Genomic DNA, 15,830 nt, shown 5'->3' with positions numbered 1-15,830 from the left:
TGACAAAGAGCTCCCTTCTTCCCAGTAATAATAATACAACAGCGACAGCTAGTGATGTGCCAGGCCCTCCCTGTTCAAGCCCTTTGCCCATTCCAGATGTGGACAGCTCTGTCTGTAGAGAGTTCGGACAGGACTCCAACATTTCCCTCCTATCTTCACAGTCTTTTAACTGAGAGGGAATGAAGGTTTTCATCTTGGAATGCATTGCCCATGGAGATTAATGGGGAAGACAGAGTTGGTATCCATTGTATTATAAGTTTGTCATCTAAGCACAGTCTATACTGGGCTCTGAAGTAATAGCAATAGTTAAAATTTATTGAAGTATGTGCTCACTTTACATGCATTTACCTCATTCGATCCACATAACAACCCTACAGATCAGCAAAATGTTGCCTTGAAAGATTAAGTAATTACCTTAAGGCCCAGACCTAGAAGCCCACATTCTAGCCCAGGCTGTCTGACCCAGAGGCTGAGCTGTTAACTGCACCAATCTGCACACATTTTCAAAGTTAATATGTTTAGAAGAATGTAATGGAAAAATCTCTGAACTAGGGGTGAGAAGACCTGAGCTCTGCTCCCTGGTCTGCTACTTTCTCTGTGAGTTTGAGAAATGGTTTTCTTCATTTCCTTTAGTACGAAACAAGAGAGGTGGACTAACCCTGGCCAGCTTGCTCAGTGGTTAGAGTATTTTCCCTCAAACCAAAGAGTCTTCAGTTCAATTTCCAGTCAAGGGCACTAGTCAAGGGCATATACCTCCCTGCAGGTTTAATCAGGATGCGAGCAGGAGGCAACCAATCATTGTGTCTCTTTAACATTGATGTTTCTCTCTCCTCTCTCTCTCTACCACTCTCCTCCTCTCCCCTCCCTTCCACTCTATCTAAAAATCAGTGGAAAAATATCCTCAGATGAGGATAAAAAGAGGAGAGAAGTGGACTAGGATCTAGTGATCGGCAAACTCATTAGTCAACAGAGGCAAATATCAACAGTACAACGATTGAAATTTCTTTTGAGAGACAAATTTTTTAAACTTAAACTTCTTCTAATGCCACTTCTTCAAAATAGACTTGCCCAGGCCATGGTATTTTGTGGAAGAGCCACACTCAAGAGTCCAAAGAGCCGCATGTGGTTCGCGAGGCGCAGTTTGCCGACCACTGAACTAGGTGATCCCTAAAGCCCAGGCCTAACTCTGATAGTCTATAAATTCTAAGCCTAAAGTCTCTAATCCTTTCCCATCTGGAATGTGCCTTGTATAACATTTACTAGGGCACCCACCCAATTAACATTTGGACATGGTGATGATAATGATAAATGATGATAATAACGATGATGATGAAATGCATGCATGAATGAATGAATGAAGTGGAATCTTTAGCATTTTCTTTTGCTGAAGGTTGTTCCTGATCAGCTGTTTCAGGAGCAAGGAAGAGAGTTCTTGTCTCACTTTTCAGTTTCAGTTGCCTCCCACTACTTGCCTCAGATTTCAGAGAATAAATAAATAAAGCCAGCATCAACCCCAGAACTTTCTCTCAAGGCCCAGCTGTAGGCTAGAAGAAGAAAGTGAATACGTATGCACAGAGTGGCCAATTAGTTCACTGAGTGCCCTCATGACCTCTGACCCCTGCTGGGCCACCCCATCCATTAGCTGTCCTCTCCCCCCTCCACCCTCCTTTCTCTCAGTTTGATCCGTTGTCCCCGCCATTCTCTTTCAGCAAAGAAACATGCTCCGGCATTCAGCCAGCCGCTTCCACTTTCTGTTCTTTTGTCTGCTCCCCCTGTTGCCCTTGTTGCTAACCTGGTCACCACTCCTTGACCCAATGGCTGGTCTCTCTCCCCTCCTGGGGGTGGGGAGGGGCCGTAGTCCAAAGCAAGGCTGGCTGGCAGGAAGAAGGCAAGCTTTTACCTTTCCTTTTCACTTGGGTTTCCCTCCACAAACGTGAGTGTGATGACGATTTCTTTCAAAGACACATAGTTTGAAAAATCCATGTGGGTGAAGGCAGCAGTATGTTCCTTTGATTGAGAGCAGAAAAGGCTAGTTCAAGACGATGGGTGAGTGCATATTTGTGAGAAACTCTAAAGCAATCATCAAAAGGTGAATATGAACTAATACTTTGAGCTTGAAACAAGCCTTCCAATTGTTGACTGCCTCTGCCGATTCTTTAGAATTTTAGCTCAGAGAACAAGGGAGCCGGTGGTGAATCTATTAGAAAAGGGCAAGCCCGTGGGAGTCAGACTGCTGTCTTTAAATCCAGGGCCTGCCTCTTGTCCACGGGGAGACTTGGTAATCACAGCAGCTTCCAATGTTCTGAGTGCATCCTAAATGCCAAGCACTTGACACACATCATCTTACTGATGCTCATAATAAGGAGGAAGGTAGATTTTTTTTTTTTTTTAGCAATTGTCATCTCATATTACAAATAAGGAAATGAAGGCTAAGAAATTAAATTATTTGTTCAAGGGAATATAGATAATAAAAGGCAGAAAAGGAACATGCATGAGGTATACATGACTCCGGAGTTCTTAAATGCACTACCAAACTTCCTCCAATGTACCCAAGTCAGTCTATGAGCGTCAGCTTCCTTCCCTGTAAAATGCTCGCCTGGGAAGTGCCTAACAGGAATGACTAAGCAGTCCTGCATGCTTACTCATTCTAGGCATTTTTTTATTTTTTATTTTTTATTTTTTAAAATATATTTTATTGATTTTGTACAGAGAGGAAGGGAGAGAGATAGAGAGTTAGAAACATCGATGAGAGAGAGTCATCGATCAGTTGCCTCTTGCACACCCCCTACTGGGGATATGCCCGCAACCGAGGTACATGCCCTTGACCGGAATCGAACCCGGGTCCCTTCAGTCCCCAAGCCGACGCTCTATCCATTGAGCTAAACCGGTCCCGGCTCTAGGCATTTTTTTAAATGCTGACATAACTTACCTCATTTAAGCCTCACAAGGTTCTAATAAATTGAAACTATTTTTATTTCCACTTTACAGAAGAGGAAACTGAGGCTTAGAGAGGTTAGGAAACTAACCCAGATCACACATGGCTAGTAAGTAGTGAAGCTGGGATTCTAATTTGAGCTGTTTGGCTCTAGAGCCCATGCTCTTTCTCGTTCGATTCTATGGCAGTTGCCTCAGAAAGCCTACTGAAGAAGTCATGGCTCATGCACACACGTACACACACACACACACACACACACACACACACACAGTGTTCACAGAAAGAGAGGTCTACAAGAATGTAGGTAACTAATTCCAACCCAAAGTAACGGACAGTTTTCTGAGAATGTAGTGGAGAGTCACTTGATGGAAATTTACTTTAATGTCAGAAAGGCTTGGAAATACATCTGTTTCATAAAAGGAGGAACATCCTAATAACGGACCAGCGTTTATGTTGAAGAAGTAGCAGAGTCCTTTTCATAAACATGTCTAGTCAATAGTAAGGCAGGCCTTTTAACTCTCTAAGCAGAATTATGATTGTTGGCAAAAATAAGCACCTTATCAAAGGTGGCTAAAAGGAAGCCAAGAAGAAACTTGTTGGTCCATTTTCTAAGAAAGATTGGTGTGATGTGAAAGCACCAGCTATGTTCAACATAGGAAATATTGGAACAACGCTAGTCACAAGAACTCAAGGAACAAAATCACATCAGATGGTCTCAAGGGTCATGTTTTTGACGTAAGCCTAGCTCAGGAAAACTCATTAGTCAACAGAGCCAAATATCAACAGTGCAACGATTGAAATTCCTTTTGAGAGCCAATTTTTAAAAACTTAAATTTCTTCTAATGCCACTTCTTCAAAATAGACTTGCCCAGGATGTGATATTTTGTGGAAGAGCCACACTCAGGGGGCCAAAGAGCCACATGTGGCTCTCGAGCCACAGTTTGCCAACCACTGGCCTACCTGGTGTACAGAATGATGAAGTTGCATTTAGAAAATTCAAGCTAATTACTGGGAGTGTTAAGGATAAAACTGCCTCGTTTTCCATGGCATGGATCTTACCCATGACAAAATGTGCTCCATGGTCAAAAAATGGCAGACCATGGTTAAAGCTCATGTTGATGTCAAGACTACTGATGGTCACTTGCTTCATCTAGTCTGTGTTGGTTTTACAAAAAGATGCTCAGCGTCAACAAGTCCACCAAATCTGGAAGAAGATGATGGGAATAAAGACCCTAGAGACGCAGACAAATGACTTGAAAGAAGTGGTTCCAGATAGCATTGGAAAAGGCATAGAAAAGCTTGCTAATCTATTTATCTGCTCCGTGATGACCTGGTTAGAAAAGGCAAAATGCTGAAGAAACCCACATCTGAATTGAGAAAACTTATGGAGCTGAATAGTGAAGATAAGCAGTTTTGAAAAGCTACTGGGGAGGAGATGGGTGCTGCCAAGTTGAACAAGCTGGTGGATAAGCTTCTTGTCCAAGAATCTATTTAAAATTCAAACTTTTAATGGCAGTAAATAAAAACAATCCTTTTTTTGGGGGTGGGGGGCGGCAGGGAGAAACAGAAGGGCAGGTAGGTACTGCATCTCACTCAACTTGGTACTACTTCCCCTTTCCCTTACCCTTTCCTCCCCAATAGCATCTAGAAGCATCTTGCACATACTTGGCAACTCGCTTGATAGGTTTTTCCTAAATGAATAAATGAATAATACCTAAGGGAGGACTTCATTGGGAGTAAATGACTTTCCTCTCTTTGGGGGGATGCGGTAGCCCTGAGCTGAAAGACCCTCTTTCCTCTCATCCTTCTCCCTGCAGCTCCTCTGACAAGCCCACCAGCTGAATGATAGAAAGCTCACTGCACCAGAGATGATTTATGGTTCTTTGTTATACAAACGCTTTCACATTCCTCCCCATCCTCTTTTTTTTTTGCCAATTCATCATGATACTTAAATGAAGCTTTAGATAGTGAACTATGTGGCTCACAGTCTTGAAGACAGTTGTTCAGGACACCTGAACAACAATGGAGCTAGTATGCAGATCTATAAAAAGACCACCTCTCCATGGGGATTATCTTAGATTTCCCCAAAGACACAGAGAAAGAAATGCCTTTATTTTTTCCTTAAAGAATCCCAGGTACTCGGCCTGAGCAGTGAGAAGAAAGGGGGAGACATGCATCTGACTGTGGAAGGCAATGCTCTGTAATCTCTTCATAATTAAAGTAACAGAAGCCCCAAGGAAGGTATTGTCACAGTATTTCGGTCTTGGTTACAGAATAATTTTGCAGAGTTGTCTCAGAGGTGTTTTTACTCAATGCTCTGGGACCTGTAGCTTTGTTTGGCCAATCTGCTGTCAAAATGATGAGGCAAAGTGAGTTGAAACTTTCGTGGTTCTTCATGCTTTTAATATAAGCTGAAGTTACACTAATCAAAATAAACCTTTATCATGGTTATAGGAGTCCAATAGGAGTAAGTTTTTCCTTCCATCTGTCTGTCAGTAAGCCTATTTTAATCACATCATTCATGGGATATTATATGTTGGCATTAACTTGACTATGTCAATAGATCTGAGACTAAGTCACATACACTAACACTAATCCAAGATCATATAAAATGGACACTCTTGATTTTATTGATTGATTGTTATGTCACCACCTTATTGTGAAAAAAGAACTATGGCTGTTAGATACTAACATACCATACATGATTTATTACATGCATTTTTTATAACACAGATGAGTAAGAGATACCTTCTAATTTCTTAATGCTTAATGCTTGATAAACTCACCGCTTCTCTCTGTTTCATTTTCTCTTAGTATACAATCAGGAGGTGAATGTTTTGCTTCCTATCCTTCTAAAAGACAGAAAACTCAAAATGCAATGTAAACAACAAAGGGATATTTTTAAAAAAAAAATACATTTCTTTATTGATTTCAGAGAGGAAGGAAGAGAGATAGAAACATCAATGATGAGAATCATTGATCAGCTGCCTCCTGCACTCCCCCTACTGGGGATCAAGCACAACCTAGGCATGTGCCCTTGGCTGGAATCGAACCTGGGACCCTTCAGCCACAGGCTGACACTCTATGCACTGAGCCAAGCCGGCCAGAGCAACAAAGGGATATTTTATAAAATAACATGTTCAAAGAAGTTAGGCATACATCTTAATTTCAGTAAATCATATCATACTTTATATGTATCATGGATTATAAAATAATATTCTTGTGTAAAACAATCAAGTTTCTTGTATACTGGTTTGAACATTCAAAATCACAAGTAGTCAATTTGCTTAAAAGAGAGGTTTAGTTAAGCTTGCAAAGCTCCTTGAGTTCACCCTGTGCAGTTGGCGTTATAAAATATTTTTTATTGCATTTATTATCAGCTGAAACATTTATCATGTACTTTTCTTGCTTCTCACTCATTCTCTGCAAGCATTTACCTTTGGCCTGCATGATGTTAACATTTTATTGTTCTTGCCAGATGATTATGTTTCTGTTTTGTTATCTGTAAAATAGAAGTCTATCCCAAAGCAATTAGACAAAACAGAATAAAAGACATGCATTTCCTTTCTTTCCAACTTGGGCCTGGCAGAGTGGCTCCTGCAAAGAAAAGTGGCAAAAAGAAGGCTGTTCTGCCATTAACGGGGTAGTGACCAGAGAATATACCGTCAACATTCACATGCCCATCCACAAAGTGGGTTTCAAAAAGTGTGCCCCTTGGGCACTCGGAGATCCAGAAAGTTGCCAGGAAGGAGATGGGAAATCCAGATGTGTGCATTGACACCAGGTTCAACAAAGCTGTCCGGGCCACAGGAATAAGAGATGCCTCATACTATATCCAGGTGCGGTTGTCCAGAAAACAATGGGAATGAAGATTCACCAAGCAGGCTCTACACATGGGTTACCGATGTGCCTGTCACTACTTCCAGATATCTACCAAAATTAATGTGGATGAAAACTAACTGTTGATTGTCAAGTGAAGTTATAAAACTGCCACACACACACAAAAAATAGGCATGCATTTTCATGGAGAGCAATATTTTTAAAAAATATTAATTCTTTATACAATTTTAGCATAGTAATATCCAATAGGACACTGTGATCTTGATTTTTCTCCAAAATGTTTGTCTTCAAACCTGAATAATAATTCTGTGTTAGATCCACAGTTCTCAAACTGTGCTCCAGGGTACCATAGGTTGGCACAGCAACAAGCCCATGGAGTGACATAGGACAATTAAAATATTCAAGGGCAATATATCTTTTGAAAACTATGTGAGACAATTGTTTCAACATTAAACTGCTATCCCTTTGATGCTATCATATCTTTGCAAAACAGAATTTCCTGCAGTTGCTTTGATGAAAAGCAATTACTGTGTGACTATCAGTGTGGAACAAGAAATTAATATAACAAAAGGGGACATATGTAATACTTTCAACAATAAAGATCTTTTTAAAGGAGATGAGTACGGCAGTGTCTAATGCAAGCTCAAGGTTAAAATGTGTGCAGCACCCAACAGGCTCATATATCTTATTAGCAAATAATGGTGAAATATATAAATTGATTTCAGAGAGGGAGAGAGAGAGAGAAACACCAATGATAAGAGAAAATCATTGATTGGCTGCCTCCTGCATGCCCCACACTGGGGATTGAGCCTGCAACCTGGGCATGTGCTCTGACCAGGAATTGAATTACAACGTCCTGGTTTATAGGTCGATGCTCAACCACTAAGCTATGCCGGCCGGGCAGTAATGGTGATGACTTAAATAAAATAAGAATACTATTCTGCCGAAACCGGTTTGGCTCAATGGATAGAGTGTTGGCTTGGGGACTGAAAGGTCCCGGGTTCGATTCCGGTCAAGGACATGTACCTTGGTTGAGGGCATATCCCCAGTAGGGGGTGTGCAAGAGGCAGCTGATCGATGACTCTCTCATCGATGTTTCTAACTCTCTATCTCTTTCCCTTACACTCTGTACAAAATCAATAAAATATACTTTTAAAAAAAGAATACTATTCTCTCTTTCAACTTATATGTATTTTCCAATGGTTACTAAATTGTGAAGTCACAAATATGTGTTAAGATATTTGGCTCTAACTTAATAAATGGAATTATTAAGTATTTATTTTGGCCTGGGTTGCCATGAAAAATTACTAGGACACTAAGAGCACAGTTAATCATGAAAGTTTGAGAACCTTGGATTTCTCAATTGTAAGCTGATTCTAAAAATAGTACCTACTTCCTGGCCTGATTGAGTATCAACCTATGAACCAGGAAGTCCTAGTTCGATTCCCAGTTAGGGCATATGCCCAAACTGTGGACTTGATCTCCAGTGTGGGGCATGCAGGAGGCAGCCAATCAATAATTTTTTATCATCATTGCTACTTCTATCTTTCTCCCTCTGCTTTCCTCGCCAACATCAATAAAAACATATTTAAAAAATAAAAATAATATCTACTATACAGAGTTGCAGTGAAAGTAAATGGATGGATATATAAATGATATTTAGAACAGTATTTTTCAAGTCACCACAGTAGTAGTATTATGACTTCATTAACTAGGACAGTTCTTCCAATGATTTTATACTTCTATGTGATAGGGAACCCCCCCACCCACCCCCACACACACACAGTTTTGGAGTAGTCTCTACATCAGTAACATTAAAACTTTCTCATTGTCATCATAATTAGAATTGCTTTTATTTTTTGCTTTTATTTTTTAATTTAATAAATCTTTATTGCTCTGATTATTACAATTGTTTTCCCCCCCTTGCCCCCGCCATAGCTCCCTTTCAACCAGTTGCCACCCCACCCTCTGCCCTTACCTCCCCTTAGAATTTCTATTTAAATTTACTATCTGGGAAGTGAACAGAAATTATTCCATTTCTTTATTTTTTTGGTCTCCTAGATTGAAATCTTTATCCAACCTTGTTGTTGTTGTTGTTGTTGTTGTTGTTGTTGTTGTTGTTTAATGACTATAAATATAGAATTTATCTCTGGTACATGTGAGTTTTTCAAAATTGCTATCAAAAACTCTTTTCCAACAGGTTTACACACACACACACACACACACGTGTGTGTGTGTGTGTGTGTGTGTGTGTGTGTACATATTTATATATTTATTTTATTTTATTTTATTTCGTTGAAGGAAACATCTAATAAGGTGTTTGCCTTCCTACAACTCCTCACTCCCCAGTGATGGCTTTCCATGAGCTAGCTGTTCTGCTAAGGAGGTGGCAGAGTTAACTTGCTATATGTTGATTACAGCCTTGGTCTTGCTGTAGCTTAGTACACTCCTAGGCAATGCTATAATTACCTTTCTTTTTATCTTTTTATTTTGATATAATTTCAGAATTATAGAAAAGTTGTAAAAAAAAAAAAAAATAGGACCAAAAATCCTCTAAACCCCTCACCAAGACTCCCAAACATAGGTATTTAACACACCTCCCAAATATTGATATTTAACACATTTGCTTTATCATTTACTTAGATCATTTTGTTACATGGTATCTGCCAAATTTCTCCACTGTAGATTCACTACTTTTCTCTTTGTAATGAAGAAATGTCTTTTGAGAACATACTTTGTTACAATACAAAGATCATGTTCCTCATTCAAATTTCACCCATTAGTTTAACTATCCATTGATGATTCTAAATCAGTTTGCAAAAATCTTCCTTATTCTTTTTTTACAGATGCTCTAGTATGTTCTCGTACCATAGTTTATGCAACCACTTTCCCCTATATGAGCATTTAGGTTGTCTCTAATATGTTGCAAATACAAACAATGTTGCAGTAATTAACCCTGTGCATATGTCTTTTCACATTGTTGGATCTGTATATATTTAGGGTAAATTCCTGGAAGTAGGATTACTGGGCCAGAAGTAGACTCATTGGAGTTTTTTTTTTAAATATTTAATACATTTTTAATACAGAGATTTAAAGTATTTTTTTGTGATACTGTTCATTAACTATTTGAATTTTTGTACTATTTTTTAATAACTTTTCTATAAAAAGGTGTTTTTGTTTTCAATTTTGAGTTACCAGACATTGTATATCCTTTAAGTGGCACAGTTATACCTTAACAAATGTGTTCTGGTGATTATAAGCAACTAAATAACAAAATTCTTCCTAAGTGGTATTACATTTTACATGTATCCATTTAATTAGATTTTAGCTCCAAGAGTAATGACATATAAAAAGAAGGGAAAGGAGGGAAATTCCTTAGGTCTGTAAAACATTTGGTACATAAGAATGGATCACATTCTGCAAATAGGAATGATCGGGGATATGATATTTTTACATCTCTAAGGAGGAGGTATTTCTTCCCAGCAGAGTTGATGATTAGAAGTCACTGGAAACATGATGAATAGTGAAGGGAACTGGTCTGCTGGTGCAATAGGGCTGGTTAATTATACTGTAAATCATGCAAACACTGACATGTTGAACAAAAAGCTCCTCTAGACACCGTCTCCTTCTCACTAAAAGAACAATTCTCTTAAAAATAGACACATTGGTAATTATCTTGGGCTGAGAATATGCAAGATGCTGACCCCAGAGACGCAGAGAAGTTTTGTCTCTGAAGTCTGTAAGACATTTTAAAAATGCTTTATAAATATGATTTGTCACTCCATTAACCATTGTAGAAGTAAGGACAACTAACTCCCACTTCTAAGAGGGAGTTAGTTGTCCTTACTTCTACAATGGTTAATGGAGTGAACAGCATTATTCTGGAGTTTTATTATTTGTGTCTTTTTATTGGAAGTCTTCCTATAGATAGAGTCTAGGATTCACCAATGATTCCCAAAGGAAAATGTTTTATTTGGAAACCTTTATGGGATATGGGCCTTCACAGCTGGAGATCAAAGATAGGCTCCATTGCTGACCAATAATGTCAACAAATCCTCCCTGTCCCTTTGGTTTTTCTACTCAAAAAAGGAAAACAGTCTTTCTATGGCACAAATATTGATATTTTGCCATATTTGCTTTATCGTTTATATCTTTATTTACTTAATGCAGTGTCTGCAAGTTTTCTTTCTGTAGATGTACTATTTTTCTTTTTGTAATTAATAAATGCCTTGTGAGACATACTTTGTGACTACGTAAATATCCTCTTTCTCATAGGTGACAAAATGTTTCGCTCAAATTCACATTTGGGGTCCTCACTAGATTCCCTAAGTACAAAAATTACTTAAACTATATTATACCAAACAGTCTATTCCCAAAGAAACACATATTTTCATTTGTTACTGCTTTAATCTTGGCATCAATAATACGAGGCAATGCAGCCTTGTCAAAAGAATCATGCAGATTGAATTAAAAATGCAGCATGGCCCTGCCAATGTGGCTCTGGGATAGAGCATCGACCTAGTGGACCAGGTCTCCGTTCGATTCCCGGTCAGGGCACATGCCTGGATGGAAGGTTGATCACCAGTAGGGAGGGGGTGGACAGGAGGCAGCCTAGCAATGATTCTCTCTCATAATTGATGTTTTTATCTCTTTCTCCTCCCTTCCTCTGTGAAGTCAATAAAAAAATATTTTTAAGTGCAGCATAGCATATCCTCCCTTGTAAATTCTCCCCAGGAAGTTTAATTGTGGAATCTACGGACCAACAATTCATACGAACTCTTTACTTCAATGTGGACTGACCACTTAGACTGAGGTTAGTAAATTGATTGCAGAGCCTTTCATTCCGACAATACCGGAGTGCCACCATGAGGTGAGCTTTGGTTCTGAAAATATTTGCTTGAAATCGGTCCTGATTGCAAGAATATCTGAGTAGTTACATTTACTTTGCATTATACTTACATTAAAGCATGAAAAATGTACTCTATTGATTCTTGATGGCCAAAAAAAAATGTAAAAAAGTATAAGAATTTTTATTTTTATTTTTCAGTTATAGTTTATATTCAATATTTTGTTGTTTTGGTTTACAGCATAGTGGTTAGATAATCATATACTACACAAAGTGTTCCTCCCGTGTTTCTAGTACCTACCTGGTACCATAGTAACTATTACAATATTATTGGCTATATACCTATGCTGTCCTTTACATCCCAGTGGCTATTTTGTATTGTAACTCTAATTTGTACTTCTTAATCCCTTCATCTTTTTACCCAGCCACTCAACCTCCCGTTTGGCAACTATCAACCTGTTTACTGTATGAGTTTTTCTATTTTGTTTCTTTTATTCTTTAGATTCCACATATAAGTGAAATCACATGATATTTGTCTTTCTCTGTCTATTAGCATATCCTCTAGTTCCATCCATGCTGTGGCAAATGGTAAGGCTCCATTCTTTTTTTGTGGGTAATATTCCAATATATATCACAACGTTTAATCCATTTGTCTATTGATGGACACTTGGGTTGCTTCCATATCTTGGCTATTGTAAATAATGCTGCATTGAACAAAGTGAAAGAATTTGGATTTCTAAAGTACTAGATAAAGTATTAGTGAATTTTGAGAAATTGAAAACTTAGCCCCAGGAAAAATGAGATTTTTGTCTAACTGTGAAGGATTGCTGGGTTTAAAAAAATCTATAACCAATCACCCTTTATTTTAATTAGCTCTAACGCTGTGAGCTCTAATTTTATACCTCCCTTTTCAAAATAAAAAAGAATTCCTATTTTCAATTGATCATTACAAATTCCACTCAAATGTCCCACAGAAAATCTGAAACTCAACTTATTCTATTGTCCTCATGCAAACCTAGCTCTCCAATATTCCCCATCTACATGAACAGAGCTACCCTCACCCAATCACCTAAGTTTGAGACTTGGGAATTGTTTTAGGTCCCTCCCCCCCTCCCCTGTCTTCCTACAGTCAAGTCAGGAAGGGAGTTCTATCAACTTTACCACCTCAATGCCCTGTCCCCTTCTCCTCTTCCCTTTTGCTACTGCCTTCTTTCCTCACTAGACTACCTATCCAGTATGTTAAGTTTTTCACCACTTTTGGCCTCATGTGTTCCTCCTTTGGCCGACCCTAACACAATATTCTTCTGGCCTCTCTATCTCCAGACTTGCCTCCTTTCCATGTTGCTGCTGAAGTGATCTTTTTACATTGAAAACTGTTTATGTCACTGGCTTAACATCCTTTAATGGCGTCTAAGACCTACAAAATCAAAACAAACTTTTGGTGTACACATAAAGTGTATGGGAGTAGTCCTTACCCAGCTGTCCAGCTCTACCTGTTGCTACATCATCTGCTCTCAGCTTTGCAAAATCACTAGTAGGTCCCAAACACCATGGATTTTTTTTTCATGTTTTCTTACATATATATTGTTACTGCTTTCTTTACTTAGAATAGCTTTATCTGTCTTGTCTCATTTGTCAACATCTCTCTCTTTTTTTTTTTTTTTAAGGGTGTGCAAGCTTTCTCTCCTCTACAAAACTTTCCTAACTTTCCACAAAGCCCAGCCCATCCTTCCACCACAGAGTGACTAATCCCTTCTCTCCTATAATTTATACCACCGCACCTAGAGAATTTTCTTGCTCCATTTGAAAAAAGAGCTCTCTGTCCATAGTAGACTTTAAGATACCTGAGAGCAAAGGCTGTGTCTAACCTCCCCCTGCATCCCTAGACCCTAGCTTATGCCAAGCATGCTGTACAAAACAACAACAGAGTTTGTTAAATGATGGGCAGGAGGTGGAGGAGAGAATGATTCTCAAAAACATATTTTGGGGTATGGAGTGATCGCTGTGTTCATAGCAACAAAATATCCCAAATAGCTCCCACTGTCGGGTTAGACAGACTTTGTGTTCTCACTTGCTACAGTTGGGAAACCATGTGTGTCTACCAATCAGACCATACTGGTTTTTGGAGAAATTCCAGTTATACAAACCCATGACTCAATTCTTGCTACTTTTATTGACGATAGTTTCTAATTGTTTTTGTCCTGAAGAGGAAATGGTCCCTTAATGAGTCATCTGGACATTACCAAGGTAAGAAATGATACAAGGCTGATAGTTTCCACCTGACTTCATTCACTCAGCCAAAATTCATTACAAAGTGCCAAGCAAAAGGCACAGATCCTTTCCTAAATTCACAAGGTTGGCAGTTTCAGGGATTTTTGTTTATTTTATTTCACTTCATTAATTCCACAAGATTTATTGACTGCTTACTATTTGAAACAGACTCCGTGCTAGGCAAACATAATATGAAGATAAATGAGATATAGGCTTATCCCTCAAAAAGCTCAAAATCTGGTGTAAAACAGATGCGGAAACAAATATAATGCAATAGGAAAAGTGCTAAAATAGAGGTACTTACAAAGTGGTAGGAGAAATTACAGAAAATAGATTGGCTATGTCAAGAAGGGGACATTCAGGGTAAGCTGCTCAGAGGAGAGGACATATAAACTGAGTTTTGAAGAATATAAGGATTTTGCCATGGAGAAAAATGAGGACATTCTAAAAGGAAAGAAAAATATGTACAAAGGTCCATATTTAGAAGAAGCAAACCTGAAATGAGATTGATAACATTAAAATTTAGAGAAGAGAAGTAACCTACCCAAGTGGAGTATGTTATATATAGCTGGTATGTATAATTCGATTTTAATAAATTAAATGCTTGTTTGATGTGACTCCATTGTACCATTTATATGTTGATGACTCCTAAATTTATTTTTTCAGACCTGACCTTCTTCCTTGAGCTTCAGACTCATGGATCCAATTATCTACTTGGATGTCTCTACTTAAAGCCAAGTAGGTATCTTGACATATCCAAAATATAATAACTGATTCCACACTCCCCCACCTCTATTCCTCATCCTTTCAAAAAAATTATTATTCCCTTATTCTTTCTTAGCTCAGTAAATGGCATGCCATCTACCCAGGGTTTCAAGCCAATAACCTCAGAGTGATATTTTGCTCTCTTTACCCCATCTCTACATGAAATGCATTAGGTGCATTTAGCTCTACCTCCAAAATACATCTCAAATCTACCCATTTAACTTCATCGGCAGAGATACCACCCTAATCCAAAGCACCATCACAATTTCTACTTTGATTGGCCTCCTTGTTTCCATTCTTACCCTTCCTATGGTCCATTCTCCAAATATCCAGAGTAATCTTTAATAAAACATTCGCTCATTCATTCATCAAATATTTATTGAGAGAACACTGGAGATGGGGATACAGTATCGAAGGATGTTAGACCCCTGAGCATATGGTCTTTCATTCTAGAAGGGGGAGAGGTAATACACACGTAAATAATTTTGTACAGCACATATGCAATGAAGAAAAAATAAATTCAATAAGCTAAATCTCTTGCTACCCGAGTTTTACTGAGTTGCTCTCTCAGCAAAACATTTTGACAGTTTCCCAGGCTGTTTAGATTAAAATCCAAATTCCTTCCTCTGACCGTGTTGTAAGATCCTATGAGATCTGGTTTCTGTTTGTCCCTCCAACCTTATCAGAGCCACACTCGCTCCCTGCGACTTTTCTCCAGTCGCCCTGGCCTTCCTTCCATGTCCTCGTTGCTCCAACCTTTCCCTTCTGCACACCTGTGTTTGCTCCATCTGGGATGCTGTTTCCCAGACCTGGGAAAGGCTGCCTGCTCTTCACTCCGATATCACCCCATCATTATGAACCTGAATAATATACCTACACGTAGCTCCCCCTTCCCTTTCTCTATCAGGGACACTGCTTTATTTGTTTCCATAGCACTTCTTACTTTCGGAAATTATCTTCCTTATTTGTTAATGTCTTCTGTTCCCACTAAAACTTGGATCCTCCTGAAGTAAGAAACTTGAAGTGGTTCGCCAAAGTATCCCTAAAAAGTCTAGATCAGTGTTCTGCAGAAGAGGCTCTTGATAAATATATTTTGGAAAAAAAACAGATGAATAACGGTGGACTCTAGGACACACAACAAACGAGTCGCTCGCTCGCTCGCTCGCTCGCTCG

At 38.8% G+C, this 15,830-nt stretch overlaps 2 pseudogenes; both read left to right on the top strand.

Moving 5' to 3' along the window:
- Positions 1-3,467: 3,467 nt before the first annotated feature.
- On the top strand, positions 3,468-3,682 carry LOC118726593 (annotated as a pseudogene).
- A 215-nt stretch (positions 3,683-3,897) lies between these two features.
- LOC123651034 lies at positions 3,898-4,445 on the top strand (annotated as a pseudogene).
- The last annotated feature ends 11,385 nt before the right edge of the window (positions 4,446-15,830 follow it).

This window comes from Pipistrellus kuhlii, unplaced genomic scaffold (assembly GCF_014108245.1).
Source record: "Pipistrellus kuhlii isolate mPipKuh1 unplaced genomic scaffold, mPipKuh1.p scaffold_m20_p_22, whole genome shotgun sequence".
NCBI lineage: Eukaryota > Metazoa > Chordata > Mammalia > Chiroptera > Vespertilionidae > Pipistrellus > Pipistrellus kuhlii.
This window is presented reverse-complemented; position numbering and strand designations above follow the sequence as displayed.